Source organism: Hyla sarda, chromosome 1 (genome assembly GCF_029499605.1).
Source record: "Hyla sarda isolate aHylSar1 chromosome 1, aHylSar1.hap1, whole genome shotgun sequence".
Classification (NCBI taxonomy): Eukaryota; Metazoa; Chordata; class Amphibia; order Anura; family Hylidae; genus Hyla; species Hyla sarda.
In genome coordinates this window covers 307,328,525-307,345,875 of record NC_079189.1, presented here as the reverse complement: position 1 = coordinate 307,345,875, position 17,351 = coordinate 307,328,525, and positions in this window count along the sequence as shown.

Sequence of the window (17,351 nt, the reverse complement as noted above, 5' to 3'; positions counted from 1 at the left end):
GGACCTGTGTGAATTCTTCAGGCACTTAGCGCTGCACTTCAGGCACTTAGGTTTGCCTTTCGGCCAATCAGGAAGCGGGAGGACCCACTCCCTGATTGGCCAGGAGGAGGATCAGTGTAACAATAGTGAATTTTCATTCGCTATTGTCACACAAATGGGCGGGCTCGGCAGGGCGAAATGCTCTGCTCCTCGGCCGCCACAGTAAAATTATTCAAAGTTCCTCGGGCGGCCCGGTAGCATTTGATCCACGGACTGGTACCGGTTCACGGCCCGGGGGTTGGGGAACACTGGTCTAAGACACCCACGATCCACCCCTCCTACGCCCTGCTATTGGTCGTCAAGACGCAATGACCAATAGCAGATCGGGGGCGGGGGGGGGGGGGTTAACTTTTGGTTTCCCTGTCCTGCCCACCCACAATAGGCGGGGCAGAACAGGGAAACCGAAGGAGACCGGGGACGAAGTGATCGGCTGTGGCAGCAGGTGGCAGAAGAGGACGGCTATGCGGCTCCCTGGATCCTACGAAAGCCGGTGAGTTGCCTAGCAACATCTAGTGGGCTAAAGTCTGAGACCACTATACAGTGGTCTCTAAACTGTAGCCCTCCCGATGTTGCAACATTACTTTTTATTTCCACAAGCGGTAAAAGCAAAAAAAAGACTCCCAAAATTTGTACGGAAATACCCAATATGTGGGCGTAAAATGCTCTGCGGACACACAACAAGGCTCAGGAGTGAGAGCGCACCAGGTACAGGCCTAAATTGGTGATTTGCACAGGTGTGGCTGATTTTACAGCAGTTCTGACATAAACGCAAAAAATTAAATACCCACATGTGACCCCATTTTGGAAACTACACCCCTCACGGAGTGTAACAAGGGGTATAGTGAGCCTGAACACCCCACAGGTGTTTAAAGAATTTTCGTTAAAGTTGGATGGGAAAATGAAAAAAAAAAATTTTTCACTAAAATGCTGGTGTTACCTTTAATTTTTCATTTTCACAAAGGAAAATAGGAAAAAAGCCCCCCAAAATTTGTAACCGAAATGTGTCCGAAGTTGAAGGCCATGTGTGTTTACAAAGCCCCCATAGTGCCAGAACAATGGACCCCCCCCCCCACATGTGACCCCATTTTGGAAACTAAACCCCTCACGTAATGTAATAAGGGGTACAGTGAGCATTTACGCCCCACAGGTGTCTGACAGATTTTTGGAACATTCGTCCGTGAAAATGAAAAATAAAATTTTCGTTAAATTTTCATTTGCACAGCCAGTTTCCAAAAGGGAGTCACATGTGGGGGGGGGGGGGGGGGGGGGTCCACTGTTCTGGCACCACGGGGGGGGGGGGGGCTTTGTAAATGCACATGGCCCTTGACTTCCATTCCAAACAAATTCACTCTCCGAAGGCTCAATGGCACTCCTTCTCTTCTGAGCATTGTAGTGCGCCAGCAGAGCACTTGATGTCCACACATGGGGTATTTCCATACTCAGAATAAATGGGGTTACAAATTTTGAGGGTCATTTTCTCCTATTACCCCTTGTAAAAATGTAAAAGCAGCATTTTAGTGAACAAAAAAAATAAAATTATAATTTACACATCCAAATTTTACGAAAAGTCGTCAAACACCTGTGGGGTGTTAAGGCTCACTGTACCCCTTGTTACATTCCTTGAGGGGTGCAGTTTCCAAAATAGTATGCCATGTGAGTTTTTTTTTGCTGACCTGGCACCATAGGGGCTTCTTAAATGGGACATGGCCCCCAAAAACCATTTCAGCAAAATTTGCTTTCCAAAAGCCAAATGTGACTCCTTCTCTTCTGAGCATTGCAGTGCGCCTGCAGTGCACTTGACGTTCACACATGGGGTATTTCTATACTCAGAAGAGATGGGGTTACAAATTTTGGGGGGCATTTTCTACTATTACCCCTTGTAAAAATGTAAAATTTGGGGGAAAAGCAGCATTTTAGTGAAAAAAAAATTCATTTACACATCCAACTTTAACGAAAAGTCGTCAAACACCTGTGGCGTGTAATTGTTACGTTCCTTGAGGGGTGTAATTTCCAAAATAGTATGCCATGTGTTTTTTTTTCTATTTTGTTTTTTTTTGCTGTCCTGGCACCATAGGGGCTTCCTAAATGTAACATGCCTCCCAAAAACCATTTCAGAAAAACTCACTCTCCAAAATCCTAGTGTCATTCCTTCCCTTCTGAGCCCTCTACTGCACCCGCCGAACACTTTACATACACATATGAGGTATTTCCTTACTCGAGAGAAATTGGGTTACAAATTTTAGGAAGATTTCTCTCCTGGGTTTACAAGAACATGCGAGTGTAAAAAATGAAGATTTTGAATTTTCTCCTTCACTTTGCTGCTATTCCTGTGAAACACCTAAAGGGTTAACACACTTACTGAATGCCATTTTGAATACTTTGAGGGGTGCAGTTTTTATAATGGGGTAATTTATTGGGTATTTCTAATATGAAGGCCCTTCAACCCCACTTCAAAACTGAACTGGTCCCTGAAAAATTCTGTTTTTGAAAATTTTGTGAAAATTTGGAAAATTGCTGCTGTACTTCGAAGCCCTCTGATGTCTTCCAAAAGTGAAAACATGTCAACTTTATGATATAATCATAAAGTAGGCATATTGTAGATGTGAATCTATAGATAATTTATTTGGAATGTTTATTTTCCTAATAAGCAGAGAGCTTCAAAATAATAAAAATGCAACATTTTACATTTTTTCATCAAATTTTGGAATTTTTCACCAAGAAATGATGCAAGTATCGATTAAATTTTACCACTAACATAAAGTAGAATATGTCACGAAAAAACAATCTCGGAATCAGAATGAAAGGTAAAAGCATCCCAGAGTTATTAATACTTAAAGTGACAATGGTCAGATGTCCTTTAGGCCAAAATGGGCCTGGTCCTTAAGGGGTTAACAAGGCCCCTGCAAAATGAAAGAAGCAATCTGATTGGTTACTATGAGCAGCTGGGCAACTTTTTCTCTGGACAGGTTTTGATAAGTCTCCCCCTATATAGGCTCAGATTTATCAAGCTGTGTGGGAGAAAAAATTGAGTGACTTTCCCATAGCAACCAATCACAGTTCAGTTAACCCCTTCCCGACCTATGACGTACCTGTACGTCATGGGTGGCAAGGTGTTCCCGACCCATGACATACAGGTACGTCATGAACATTACTGCCGCTACTCGCGGCACCCCGCAGCGCCCGGAAAGATGGTGGCTATCACTGATAGCCAGCCATCTTACCGTGCGACCACGGGGGGTTTCATCCCCCACCCCCCCAGCGATCGCTGCTATCAGCTGGTCAAATCTGACTAGCTGATAGCAGCGTTTCGCTATGAAAATACTTAGCAGCGCGGTGTGTGAGTCCCGATCACGGGGATCGGGACACACACCGCTCTATAAGTGTCCCTGACCCGTCCCCCGGCATCACTTACCCGTCCGAGCGGTGTCCCGAGCGGTCCCGAGCGGTCCCGGCGTCCTCCATGCGGTCCTGGAGGTGAGTTTCGGCAGCAGGGCGGCATCTTCATTGGCAGTAGTGAGATCGTCGTAAAGCGATCTCACTGCTTCCTCTGAGAGGTTCAAAACTGCAACTCCCAGCATGCCCAGACAGCCTTTGGCTTTCTGGGCATGCTGGGAGTTGTAGTTTTGCAACATCTGGAGGTCCACAGTTTGGAGACCACTGTATAATGGTCTCCAATCTGTGCTCTTCCAGATGTTGCAAAACTACAAATCTCAGCATGCTCAGTCTGTCCAGGCATGCTGGGAGTTGTAGTTCTCTAACATCTGGAAGAGCACAGATTGGAGACCATTATACAGTGGTCTCCAAACTGTGGACCTCCAGATGTTGCAAAACTACAACTCCCAGCATGCCCAGACTGCCCAAGCATGCTGGAAGTTGTAGTTCGGCAACATCTGATCCTTCAGATATTGCCGAACTACAACTTCCAGCATGCCTGGGCAGTCTGGGCATGCTGGGAGTTGTAGTTTTGCAACAACTGGAGGCACACTAGTTGGGAAACATTGTCCGTTTCCTACCTCAGTGCCTCCAGCTGTTGCAATTGTTGCAAAACTATAACTCCCAGCATGCACTGACAGACCATGCATGCTGGGAGTTGTAGTTTTGCAACAGCTGGAGGCACACTGGTTTGGAAAAACTAAGTTTGGTTGCAAAACACTTGAAAGTTTATTACTTAACTTAGTGTTTCCAAACCAGCGTTCCTCCAGCTGTTGCAAAACTACAACTCCCAGCATGCACGGACAGCCAAAGGGCATGCTCGGAGTTTGCAACAGCTGGATGTTTGCCCCCCAATGTGAATGTACAGGGTACACTCACATGGGCGGAGGTTTACAGTGAGTGCTGCAAGTTTGAGATGGCGCAAATTTTGCGCTGCAGCTCAAACTTCCAGCGGCAAACTTGCTGTGAACCTCTGCCCATGTGACTGTACCCTAAAAACACTACACTACACTAACACTAACCTAAAATAAAAAGTGAAAAACACTACATATACACATACCCCTACACAGCCTCCCTCCCCCCAAAAAATGAAAAACGTCTGGTACGCTACTGTTTCCAAAATGGAGCCTCCAGCTGTTGCAAAATAATAACTCCCAGTATTGCCAGACAGCCATTGACTGTCCAGGCATGCTGGGAGTTTTGCAACAGCTGGAGGCACCCTGTTTGGGAATCATTGGCATAGAATACCCCTATGCAAATCCCTAATTCAGGCCTCAAATGCGCATGGCGCTCTCTCACTTTGGAGCCCTGTCGTATTTCAGGGCAACAGTTTTGGGACACATATGGGGTATCGCCGTACTCGAGAGAAATTGCCTTACAAATTTTGGGGGGCTTTTTCTTCTTTAACCCCTTATGAAAAGGTGAATTTGGGGTCTACACCAGCATGTTAGTGTAAAAAAATAAATTTTTTACACTGACATGCTGGTGTTGCCCTATACTTTTCATTTTCACAAGAGGTAAAAGGGAAAAAAGACCCCCAAAATTTGTAACGCAATTTCTCCCGACTACGGAGATACCCCATATGTGGGCGCAAAGTGCTCTGGGGGCGCACAACAAGGCCCAGAAGGGAGAGTGCGCCATGTACATTTGAGGCGATTTGCACAGGGGTGGCTGATTGTTACAGCAGTTCTGACAAACGCAAAACAATAAATATCCATATGTGACCCCATTTTGGAAACTAAACCCCTCACGGAATTTAATAAGGGGTGCAGTGAGCATTTACACCCCACTGGTGTATAACAGATTTTTGGAACAGTGGTCTGTATAAATGAAAAATAAAATTTTTGATTTGCACAGTCCACTGTTTCAAATATCTGTCAATGCTCACTGCACCCCTTATTAAATTCCATGAGGGGTATAGTTTCCAAAATGGGGTCACATGTGGGGGGGGTCCACTGTTCTGGCACCATAGGGGCTTCCTAAATGGGACATGCCCCCCAAAAACCCTTTCAGAAAAACTCACTCTCCAAAATCCCATTGTCGCTCCTTCCCTTCTGAGCCCTCTACTGCGCCCGCCGAACACTTTACATACGCATATGAGGTATTTCCTTACTCGAGAGAAATTGGGTTACAAATTTTAGGGTGATTTCTCTCCTTTTACCCCTTGTAAAAATTCAAAAATTGGGTCTACAAGAAAATGCGAGTGTAAAAAATGAAGATTTAGAATTTTCTCCTTCACTTTGCTGCTATTCCTGTGAAACACCTAAAGGGTTAAAACACTTACTGAATGTCATTTTGAATACTTTGGGGGGTGCAGTTTTTATAATGGGGTCATTTATGGGGTATTTCTAATATGAAGACCCTTAAAATCCACTTCCAACCTGAACTGGGCCCTGAAAAATTACGATTTTGAAAATCTTGAGAAAAATTGGAAAATTGCTGCGGAACTTTGAAGCCCTCTGGTGTCTTCCAAAAGTAAAAACTTGTCAATTTTTTAATGCAAACACAAAGTAGACATATTGTATATGTGAATCAATATGTAATTTATTTGGAATATCCATTTTCCTTTCAAGCAGAGACTTTCAAAGTTAGAAAAATGCTCAATTTTCAAAATTTTCATGAAATTTTTAGATTTTTTACCAAGAAAGGATACAAATATCAGTGAAATTTTACCAATAACATAAAGTAGAATATGTCACGAAAAAACAATCTCGGAATCAGAATGATAAGTAAAAGCATTCCAAAGTTATTAATGTTTAAAGTGACAGTGGTCAGATTTTCAAAAAATGCCCAGGTCATGAAGGTGAAAATGGGCTGGGTCATGAAGGGGTTAACAAGCTCTGGTAAAGTGAAAGCTGAGCTGTGATTGGTTGCTTTTTGAAAATCACTCAATTTTTTCTCTCACACAGTTTGATAAATCTGGACCATAATGAGAGAAAAAAAATCCATAAAATCACATTTGTCTGATTTTTAAAGAATTTATTTACAAATTATGGTGAACTTTTGTTATTGACCAAATACTTATTTTCCATCTCAATACTTTGTTACATACCCTTTGTTGGCAATGACAGAGGTCAAATGTTTTCTGTAAGTCTTCACAAGGTTTTCACACATTGTTGTTGGATTTTGTTTTGGGGCTGTCGCTGGGCAACACAGACTTTCAACTCCCTTAAAGGTTTTCTATGGGGTTGAGATCTGGAGACTGGCTAGGCTACTCCAGGGTCTTGAAATGCTTCTTACGAAGCCACTCCTTCGTTGCCTGGGTGGTGTGTTTGGGATCATTGTCATGCTGAAAGACCCAGCCATGTTTCATCTTCAATGCCCTTGCTGATGGAAGATGGTTTTCACTCAAAATCTCAATATACATGACCCCATTCATTATTTCCTTTACACGGATCACTCGTCCTGGTCCCTTAGCAGAAAAACAGCCCCAAAGCATGATGTTTCCATCCCCATGCTTCACAGTAGGTATGGTGTTCTTTAGATGCATTTCAGCATTCTTTCTCCTCCAAACATTTCTAGTTCTACTTTGGTTTCATGTGACCATATAACATTCTCCCAATCCGCTTCTGGATCATCCCAATGCTCTCTAGGAAACTTCAGATGGGCCCAGACATGTACTGGCTTAAACGGGCACTGTCAGATACAAAAACTTCTGATATGTTGTAAAGCATGCAAAACCAATAGGTTTTGCAATAGCTTTCATTAGAAAATTTTCAGTGTTTCATACTGAAAAAGCCAGTCAAACAACTGCCCCCTGCCTGCTTGGACACATACTAGTCCTACTGTGTCCACGCATCATCACCTTCGTCATGGACCCACTTCCTTGATTGACAGCTGTGAGTGCAGGGCTCACAGCTGGAGGAAAAATCCTCCCACTGTCAGCTTGTGTCCCGCTACTGTCAGTGAGGACAAGCTGGGAGTTGTAGTTTTGCTTATACTAGGGGAGATGTGAGCAGACAGCATACTGAGGGAGGGGGTGGAGACCTGCACAGTGAGGCCACGTCCTCTCCCTTTGAGAGGAATTCAGACTAGTGAGCTAAATTAAAAGTATAATAAAAAAAATAAATAAAAGTGCTAGACACATAAAAATTAGATGTACATGGTCAGCATTAGGTACTGAGGGATATATAAACAAAATGTTCTTTTGTTGGATCTGACGGGTATGTTTTAATCTGGCACTGCATAATTTGAGTCCCTGGCGGCGTAGTGTGTTACTACTGATGGTAGCCTTTGTTACTTTGGTCCCAGCTCTCTGCAGGATATTCACTAGTGAGATATTGCATGGAGCCCCGGATTGAGGGAGATTATCAGTGGTCTTGTATGTATTCTCACAGTTGATCTCTTCACACCAAGCTGCTGTTTGCTGGAGGATAAAAGGAAACCAGGGGTAGACAGACAGGCTAAGGGAGTCTACAGTGCCATAAGGTAGTCAAAAAAGGGTCCTGAAAACCCCATGGTCTGGGGCACCCTCCACAGCCCGCTCCATCGGACATTATTGAAGGCTTTTTCTGCATCGACCGATAAGATGGCTGGGGAGGGATGCAAAGACGGCCTAAGCTGGATCTCATCCAGCACCGTGATCTGCCAAAATCTTGGAGACCAATATAAGGTCTAAATGAATCAGTGATATGGGATGATATCCATCCAGACTAAGGAGATCCTTCCCGGGTTTAGGCAGAACCTTGATGTAAGCCATATTCATGGATGCCAGAATGGGGCTCCCCTTCAGGTAGGAATTGATTAGGCCCAGCAAGGTCAGGGAAATCACTTTCCACAAGATCTTATAAAAAACCCCAAAACACCATCCAGCCCCGGCACCTTATTGGCTGCCAACCCTTAGAACACCCTGTCGAGCTCCATTCCAGTAACTGGGGCATTCAAAGCTGTCCTCTCATCCTCAGTGAGAGAGGGAAGGTTAGCCGACGCCAACCAGTCCCTGGACAGGGAGCCCACCACGGGTGTATTCGAGTAAAGGGACTGAAGATAAGACTTTAAGACATCATTTATCTTCTTAGGGTCCCTATGCAACGTACTGGAGCTATCTCTAAGCACTGGAATGTGCGCCGGAGGAGTAAAGCCTCGTGCTAAAAGGCGAACTGGTTTGCCGCCATGATGGAACAGAGTAGCCCCAAACTGAGAGGAACTGAGATTATCCTTCCTTTCCATGCAGGATTCATAATCTGCTTTAGCTACAGAACAGGCCTCCTTAATGACCTCCGTTGGAGAGACTTGAAAGGTAGTGTAGGCTTGACGTAAAGCCTGACCTAGAGAGAGGCCAATTGTAAGGTCAACTTCCTCTTTTGCAAGAGAATTTCACATGAAAAAATGAAATCTTGATTCCGGCACTTCCCCTCGGTGTATGAAAGATGGAGTACAAGTTCTTGAGAACAGGGTTTCTTTAATGCAACATTCAGTTTCGAGTCCAAGCCGGACTCTTCATCAGGCATAAAACATGAATAAAACAACAGGCTTAAAAAGCCTGGGGAGGACAATACCACCGGGTCAAGGGGTCACCTGAGTGACGTAAAAAGCATAATAGCATAACTAACTAAAAGCATGTAAAAATCACAAGATATAACAATAAATATAGCAAAAAAAAGGAGGTGAAGAAGACCAATGTGTTCCGAAAAGATGACAAATGCCGGATACCTAAAAACAAACATAATGGCCCTCATTTACTATTATCAACCCGACTTGTTTTGTCGGGTTTTCTGCACCTGTCGCAATGTGTCTGCGACCTGTCACAGACACATTGCGACCGTGTGCGCCTGTTATTTCCGATCTACCCGAGTCAGCTTTTCAAAAACCCGAAAAAGGGGCGTTACCCAACAGAAACGCCTTTTTTCCAAGGTATTTCTGAAGAATCCTAACCGATTTGTCGGGTTTTGGGCTAGATACTTACCGACACCTCCTAGCAGTAGGGAAATTTGTGTAGTATGTGATCTGAAGCTGCCCTTACCCCCCCCCCCCTTTTTTTTTTTTTTTACTTCATACAATAGTTTGGCCTTAATTTTGACGTGTTCTGTTTCATTTTGTTTTTGGTTTGTTTATGTAGTATTACTGTGTATGTATTGTTTAAAATTGGGTTTTATTGAAATTATTTATATGTTATGTTGTCGTGTTATGTTTGACAACTTATTTATTTTTTTCATTTTTTTTATAATTTTTTTTAACTTGATTAGCATCCTTTGATTCTTTGCACTTGTTTTTTTTTATTTTACATAAATTGTGGATATCTAAGCATGAACAATCTTTAATTAACCATTCTTACGAAACCTTGTTGAAGTCAATACATTTTAAAACCAATAAGTCATCCAACATTACCACAACCATGCCAAAATCAATAAGTAATGGGACACTTTTCCTTTACCACACAAATTTATTGCACAGGAAGAGCGCAAAAAACACTAGAAGTGTTTCGAGAAAGGGAGGAACACTCTGCTATCTCATCATCCTCCTGAGGGAAATTCTCGTTTATAAACGCGCGGAAAGCCTCCGAAAGCTCCTCTTTGTTGCGAGCCTTCCGTGCAGCCTGACGACCACTCATTCTCCACTGCCGTCACTTTCCGCGCTTTAACAATGTAAAGAACATTGATGGAGTGAACTGACAAAACTTGTCGCAACACGAAACCCGCGTGCGACAAACAAAAAACCCGTGCAACACAAGTGTGCGCCACAATAGTAACTATGTTGGGGGAAAAAAAAAACGACAGGAAAAACCACAAAACCAACAGGGAAATCATAGTAAATGAGGGCCCATAAGTGTTAGTATTATTTAATGTAAGATGAAAAAAGGAAAAATGAAAAAAGGAATAAAAATGGTTAGATAATAAAGACAGTGTAAAAACAATTAAATGAATACTGCATAAAAAAAGCGTATAAAAAATAATGGTATATAAGACAAATAATAGAATTGTGTACATACGTAGTGGAAAAAAGAATGGAAATATATAGATAACATATAAGTGGGGACAAAAAGGATGTAGTAGGGTCAAGAATAGTGTGAAGTGTGGGGAAAATATATATATATATTAAAAATATATAAAACTAGGGGAAGGGAAATAGGTGTCTAAAAAGACATATCTAGAAAGACGAAGTGTGTGGGGTATGTTGTGAAAGAGGTGTAAAATAAAACCAGAAACTGGTGCAAGAGGGTGATGATGAGCCGAGGCAATAAGCATGAATGACATGGGAAGAAGATAGAGAAAAAAAAGGTATAGAATGAATGAGGATGTAAAAGTAACAAGTAGAACCATGTAGTATCAGAATATGTAAACATATATATAAATATGCATTATAATATCAGTAGAGAGCATGTGTCAAAGAAAAGGGAGGACATTTGCCAATGAGTGGCAAAAAAAATGTGCATATATATATATATATGACAAAAAAGAGGTATTATACTATGTAAAAATGGACTGAAGAGCAAAAATGTATGGAATGAAAATAGTTTAAAACAATATATGTAAGAAATATATGTATAAAAGATATATATGTATAGAATTGGACTAAAAATAATAAATTCTCACAGGAAAGGCACAAAACTGTTAACTTCATTTTGTTCCAAGGACTTAGATCCACCTGCTCTCTTTCTGTGCTAGGAGTTTCTTCCAATTCCCACCATGAGTGCCAATGTATACACGATCGATTCCCCTGACCTGTAAAAGTTATGAGTCACAATTGTGGTACTCTCTGAAGTTCCCAGCCAGGGTTTTTTGGCTAGATAACTCAGTGCCCTGTTGTGCAGATTTAATGTCAAAAACATGTTCGCGAACCCGTCTCCGTAATTCACGTGTCGTGAGCCCCACGTATATTTTTTTTACATGGGCATTTAGCATAGTATACCTCCCCTTTTGTAGTTCAATCAATGTGGTGTGTAATTTTATATGTCTTAGTACCGCCAGCATTGTCAAATGTACTTTTTTCAATATTTACACAAGCCACACATTGACCGCATTTAAAAGTACCCCATTGAGGTCCTTTCGAACTAAAGGAGTGGGCTGGATTGGGGCCACAGTGATAACTATGTACCAGAGTGTCCCTCAGATTTTTTGATCTGCGATAGGTAACTGAAGGTTTTCTTGGTAGGCATTTCGGGAGTACCCTGTCAGTTGTTAGCTGCGGCCAGTACTTCTCCATCGCTTTCGTCATTTCTTGGGTTCTCGAGTGGAAATTTGGGATATATCTGACAGTAGTGTCCTTATTGTTGATTTTCCTTCTCTCCTGTAAAAGATTGGTACGATCACTTTCTTTGGCCCTCTTATATGCCTTATCAATTGATCTACTATTGTCATAAACTCTTTCTTGGAAACATACCTTGAGGTCCTTTGCTTGTTTCTCAAAATTGGTGTTTTCGGAGCAAATGCGTCTAGCTTTCAAGTACTGGCCCGTGGGGATATTGTTGATAAGGTGGCGTGGATGTCTGGATTTTGCATGTAAAATAGTGTTCGCTGACGCCCTTTTCCGAAAGAAATCTGTGGATAAAAAGCCATTATCATTCTTAGTGATCCTGATGTCCAGAAAGTACGTAGTGGGTCCTCCTATTGTACTGGTAAGTCTTATATTTCTATTGTTCTTATTGAGTTTGTATATCAGTTCCTCCAGTTCTTTTTCTGGTCCCTGCCAAATAGGAAGAATATCGTCCATATATCTGCCCCAGTAATTGAGCTTTTCAATGCCAGGGACCGGGTCTGACAGAAAAATGTCTCTCTCCCAAAGCCCCAGGAATAGGTTGGCGTACGAGGGCGCACCGGCCACCCCCATCACCGTTCCCTGGAGCTGAAGGTAGAGACAATCTTTGAATATGAAGTAGTTGTAAGAGAGGACAAATTCTAATGCCTCTATTAAAAAATTACACAATGCAGGGTCTAGGGAACTAGAGGATAAGAAATACCTTACCGCTTGCAGACCATCACAGTGTTGAATTGAGGTATACAGAGCTTCTACATCGCATGTTGCTATTATCATGTCATCTTCTAGCTGTAAATGATTCAGTTTTCTCAAAATGTCATTTGTGTCCTTTAGGTATGAGGGTAGTATCTCTATGAGAGAAGAAAGGTGATGGTCAATGAATCGACATAGTGGTTCACATATATTACCACAACCGGACACTATCGGCCCTCCAGGGGGGCAGCACGCGTTTTTATGTACTTTTGGCAATATATAGATGGAAGATACAGTGGGATCCGTCGGCAATAATGTCTCCATTTGTTAAGTTGTTAAAATGCCTTGCTCAGTGGCCGTATATAAGATTTTTTCGAGTTCTATTCTGAATATATTAGTCGGGTTAAATGTTAGTTTTTTGTAACATCCCCCTGTTTTAATTGCCAGTACATTTCTTTCTCATATAATTTAGTAGGCCAGAGTACGACGTTTCCTCCCTTATCGGCAGGGCTGGATCATCATTGGCGCTCATAGAGCACCTGCTCCGGGACCCGTGCCCGTAGGGGGCCCCGTCACATTCGGGACATCCCTGCGGGCTGCTCAGTAGTGGATCGGGGCCCCCCGATAGCTCGGCCGCGGCCACTTTAAAACAGTGACCAGCGGCGGGTCCTGTGGGCTCGCCCCGGACTCCTACTGCTTTTCCTATATTTCATATTTCCTTACCTGGCCGCGCTCGGCAGGCTCAGGTGATGCGTCGGGTCATGTGGGCTGTGACGAGTGACGTCTCCTGCGGCTCCTCTGCACAGCGTCAGTCACTCATCATTTCCTGCAGGGCACAGTTTTCTTCATTACACCCCAGCGCTGCAGGAAATGCTGAGTGATGTCCCTGACGCTGTGCAGAGGAGCCGCAGGAGACGTCACTCTCACAGCCCACAAGACCCGACGCATCACCTGAGCCTGCCGAGCACGGCCTGGTAAGGAAATATGAAAAATAGAAAAAGGATTAAGAGGGGGGAGCAATGATGGGGGGAATGATTGGCAGGGGGGAATGATGAGCGGGGGGGGGGGGTTGGAGGGGGGAATGATGAGCAGGGGGGGTTAATGGTGAGCAGGGGGGGTTAATGATGAGCAGGGGGGGTTAATGATGTGCAGGGGGGTTAATGATGAGCAGGGGGGTTAATGATGAGCAGGGGTGGTTAATGATGAGCAGGGGGGGTTAATGATGAGCAGGGGGGTAATAATGAGCAGGGGGGGGAATAATGAGCAGGGGGGAATGATGAGCGGGGGGGGGGGAGCAGGGGGGGGAATGATGAGCAGGGGGGTTATGATGAGCGGGGGGTAATAATGAGCAGGGGGGAATGATGAGCAGGGGGTTAATGATGTGCAGAAAAGTGGAATAGTGGAGAAGGACCAGGAGTGTTGAAGGGGGGGGGGGGGACTTAAAGGGGTACTCCACCCCTAGACATCTTATCCCCTATCCTTTGGATAGGGGATAAGATGTCTAGGGGTGGAGTACCCCTTTAAGAACCAGGGGAGGACTAAGGCTAAGTTTCCAGAGAAGGCAAAAGCACAAGAAAAAAAATTCCAGAAAATGACCATAACACAGGAAAAAGCAGTTTTTCTGTTTTTTTGCAGGTAAAAAAAAGGGGAAAACCTAGCCTTAGGGGTCTCTGTGAGCAGGAGTCTGGAGGAGGACAGTGTGTGCTAATATTATTTTTAGAGGGCATGATGTATGGCAGTATTATATACAGAGTACACAGGGTTTGGCAGTATTATATTTAGGAAGAAATCCCGCACTCACTAGATATGCTGAATCATAATGGTTTATTTATCCATATGCAAGATAATGTAGATTATGTCTCCTTATTTTTTAGAGACCACATTGATATTCCTTCTTCTTGTCACTCATCACTGCAAGCATAGAGCACGGTCAGAATGATTCCAAATGAATCTCTATATAGTCTAAGAACAGATATTTAGCTTTTTCTTGATGACTACTGTATATAATGAAATTCATGCTGCTCCCTTACTATTATTGGTATATATTTTTCTTTTTATATTTTCCTTTTTGTATATTTTCCCTTTGCCTATGTATTTATTTTTTGTAAGATGCAGTCTCCTCCCGACTCAGCCGTCAGGTGTTTACACCTATGAGCCGGAAGGGGAGGGCTTCCTCTCCCTATATATGTACACCTGTGATCTCTATTTGGTAGATCAGTTGACAAAGGCCACCTGGCCGAAACGCGTCCTGCGAGACGCTACATTATCTTGCATATGGATAAATAAACCATTATGATTCAGCATATCTAGTGAGTGCCGGGATTTCTTCTACCTACTATTTGTACCTTTGGTCCACGCGCACCACCACCTATACGAGTGCCGACTCTCTACTACTTCTGTTTATATTTAGGAAGCACTGTCTCTTGAAGGGTCATTATGAGTGTTGTCTTTATACAGAGGATGAGGATCGGCTGGCAAAGTGAGGAACCAATGATGTCCAGGCGTTGAACTTTACAGAGGAAGATGGAGCTGGAAGAAGACCTGCCGTCTGGACAAGATGAAGAAGAAAAGGAAAGACAACAGAGAAGACGTCTCCTGTGAGTCATTTTATGTTTATGTATTCTCCTGACTGTCCCATTAGATCTCTCCTCACTTCTAAGTTTTGCAGTAATAATGGATGAAACTGTACCCCAATTTGAGGCTCCAGATGTTACAAAACTACAACTCCTATAACGCCTGAAGCTCTCCAGACAAAATGGGTGTTGTAGCTTTGCAACAGCTGGAAAAAGTGACTTGAACTGAAGAGATTTTAGACCATGCAGCCATTTTATTTTAACGGGGGCCTGACTCCTGTGGCACCCACCAAAAAAAAAAAGGGGACATAGTCTAATATATCCAGGCCTATTTTTGGTCTCAGTCTGTTCCTTACTTGACAGGCCCGCAACAGGTCTCAGTGGAAAGGAGGGGGGACTATCGGGGGGGGGGGGGGGGGGGCCATCATAATGAATTGCACCGTCTTCCAGGAAGTCTTAATCTGGCCCTGCTTATCGGAAGGTTTAACAACCACATCCTTTAAGGACTGTACTTCTTGTAGGGCTTTACGTTGACTTGTCATTCGGTTGTCCCTTTGTCTTGTCTCAGGAATGTTGTTAAATTCCTAGGACACCAACCTAACGAACAAGTCAATCTCCGGGAGCTGGGATAATTGGGGAAAATTTTTTGATTTGGGGAGGAGAGATTTAGGGAACTTACATAAGTCTTGGGATTGTTGGTTGTGGTTCTTGTTCTTCCAGTAGTTCCACCAGTGAATTAACAGCATTTTGTTCAGTCCGGGTGGGAAAGTAGTTTTTTTAGGTATCCGGCATCTTTTTGGAACGCATCGGTTTTCTTCCCTTCTTTCCCCCGCCCCCTCCCCCACTTTCTGCTACTTTTGTAGGGAGGTCATACAGGCACGTGGAGGCCACATTTTGACTTGATTTAAGGACATTACATCAAAGTTGTATCAGCCTGTAGTGTGGTTTTCCACTTTGATTTTGAGTGTGACTCCATATCCAGACCTCCATGGGTTGATAAATTTGATTTCCATTGATCATTTTTGAGTGATTTTGTTGTCGGCACATTCAACTATGTAAAGATGAAAGTATTTCATACCATTAGTTCATTCAGATCTAGGATGTGTTATCTTAGTGTTCCCTTTTTTTTTGAGCAGTATATATATATATATATATATATATATATATATATACATATATATCTAAACAAAGAAGAGAGGAAGATACATAAAACTATGGTATAGTTACATGGTGTCATGGATAGAGTATCTATCCATGACGCACAGCAGCACCTGGGACGGTCTCTCAGGGCCTTCATCTTGGCATGCTCCCCCCCCCTTGGGGCAGGTGGAGAGGTCTTACTACCTCATGAAATCGTCTGGTGTCCTCTGTTCCCATCAACCACCCTTACTTCCTGTCCCCAGGTGCTTTTATTGTCTCTTGCTGTCAATCAAGTAGACCCCGTGGTACAGACTTCTTAACCAAATGGGAATAAATGGCCTCCCCAGGACAGAGGAAGACCTCCCCTTGACAGCACTGTGCAAATTCCCCTGCAAATGGTGCTATGCAGTACCCATCTACAGGAAAATTACCAGTGACCACACAGATATAATGAGACATGTGACCTCCACCAGTATGTCAGCAACAGTCATATATTTTGGCTTTGTTAGACGATAGCGGACACCTGGTCTCATTTACCGTGAGATTTGGCTGTAACCTTTAGATTGTTTTGGAACTTTCTTATTATCAGCCTTTTGTTATTGTAGAATTGGGAACATGTATTTTAAAGCTGATCTTTGAATGAAGCAGTTTACACTTCACACAAAGATGGCTTGTTGGAGGTAAAATGGAGCCTTACATGCTGGATTTAGCCAAATATGTCTGACAGAGCGGAGATCGTGGTGTGACTTAAGATAAAGGATCATTATTATTTCGGGACACACATAGTATGGAATGTAACATATAAATTGAGAACTTTGCGCATGTTTGAACAGCAAGGTTGCATATGATTATATAAGCAATAATATGTATAGGTATATAAATAAAAGAGCAATAATATTTGCGACTATTGAATTGAGCATTAAAATGGCATGTACGGTGTCATAGCGACATGCAGTGCCTATAGTAAGGATGTATATAAATATATATATATAAGCACCAAATTATTAGTGTATGTAAACAATGTAATATTGCATGGGATATAGTATAAAAACCATATAATATTGCATGGAATAATTGGGTACATCAAATTGTGCAATTAAATCAAATTATGCAGTAAAATGGTAAAGGAGCATAAAATTAAATACATTTTGGTAATTATGTATAAAAGGGATAAAATGTACAATTAATTCTGCATGAAAAAAAATGTGTGTAAAAAAATTATGTAATAAAATGAGAATAATAGGAACTTTTTAGGAGAGAGCCCTACATGTATGCTATTTA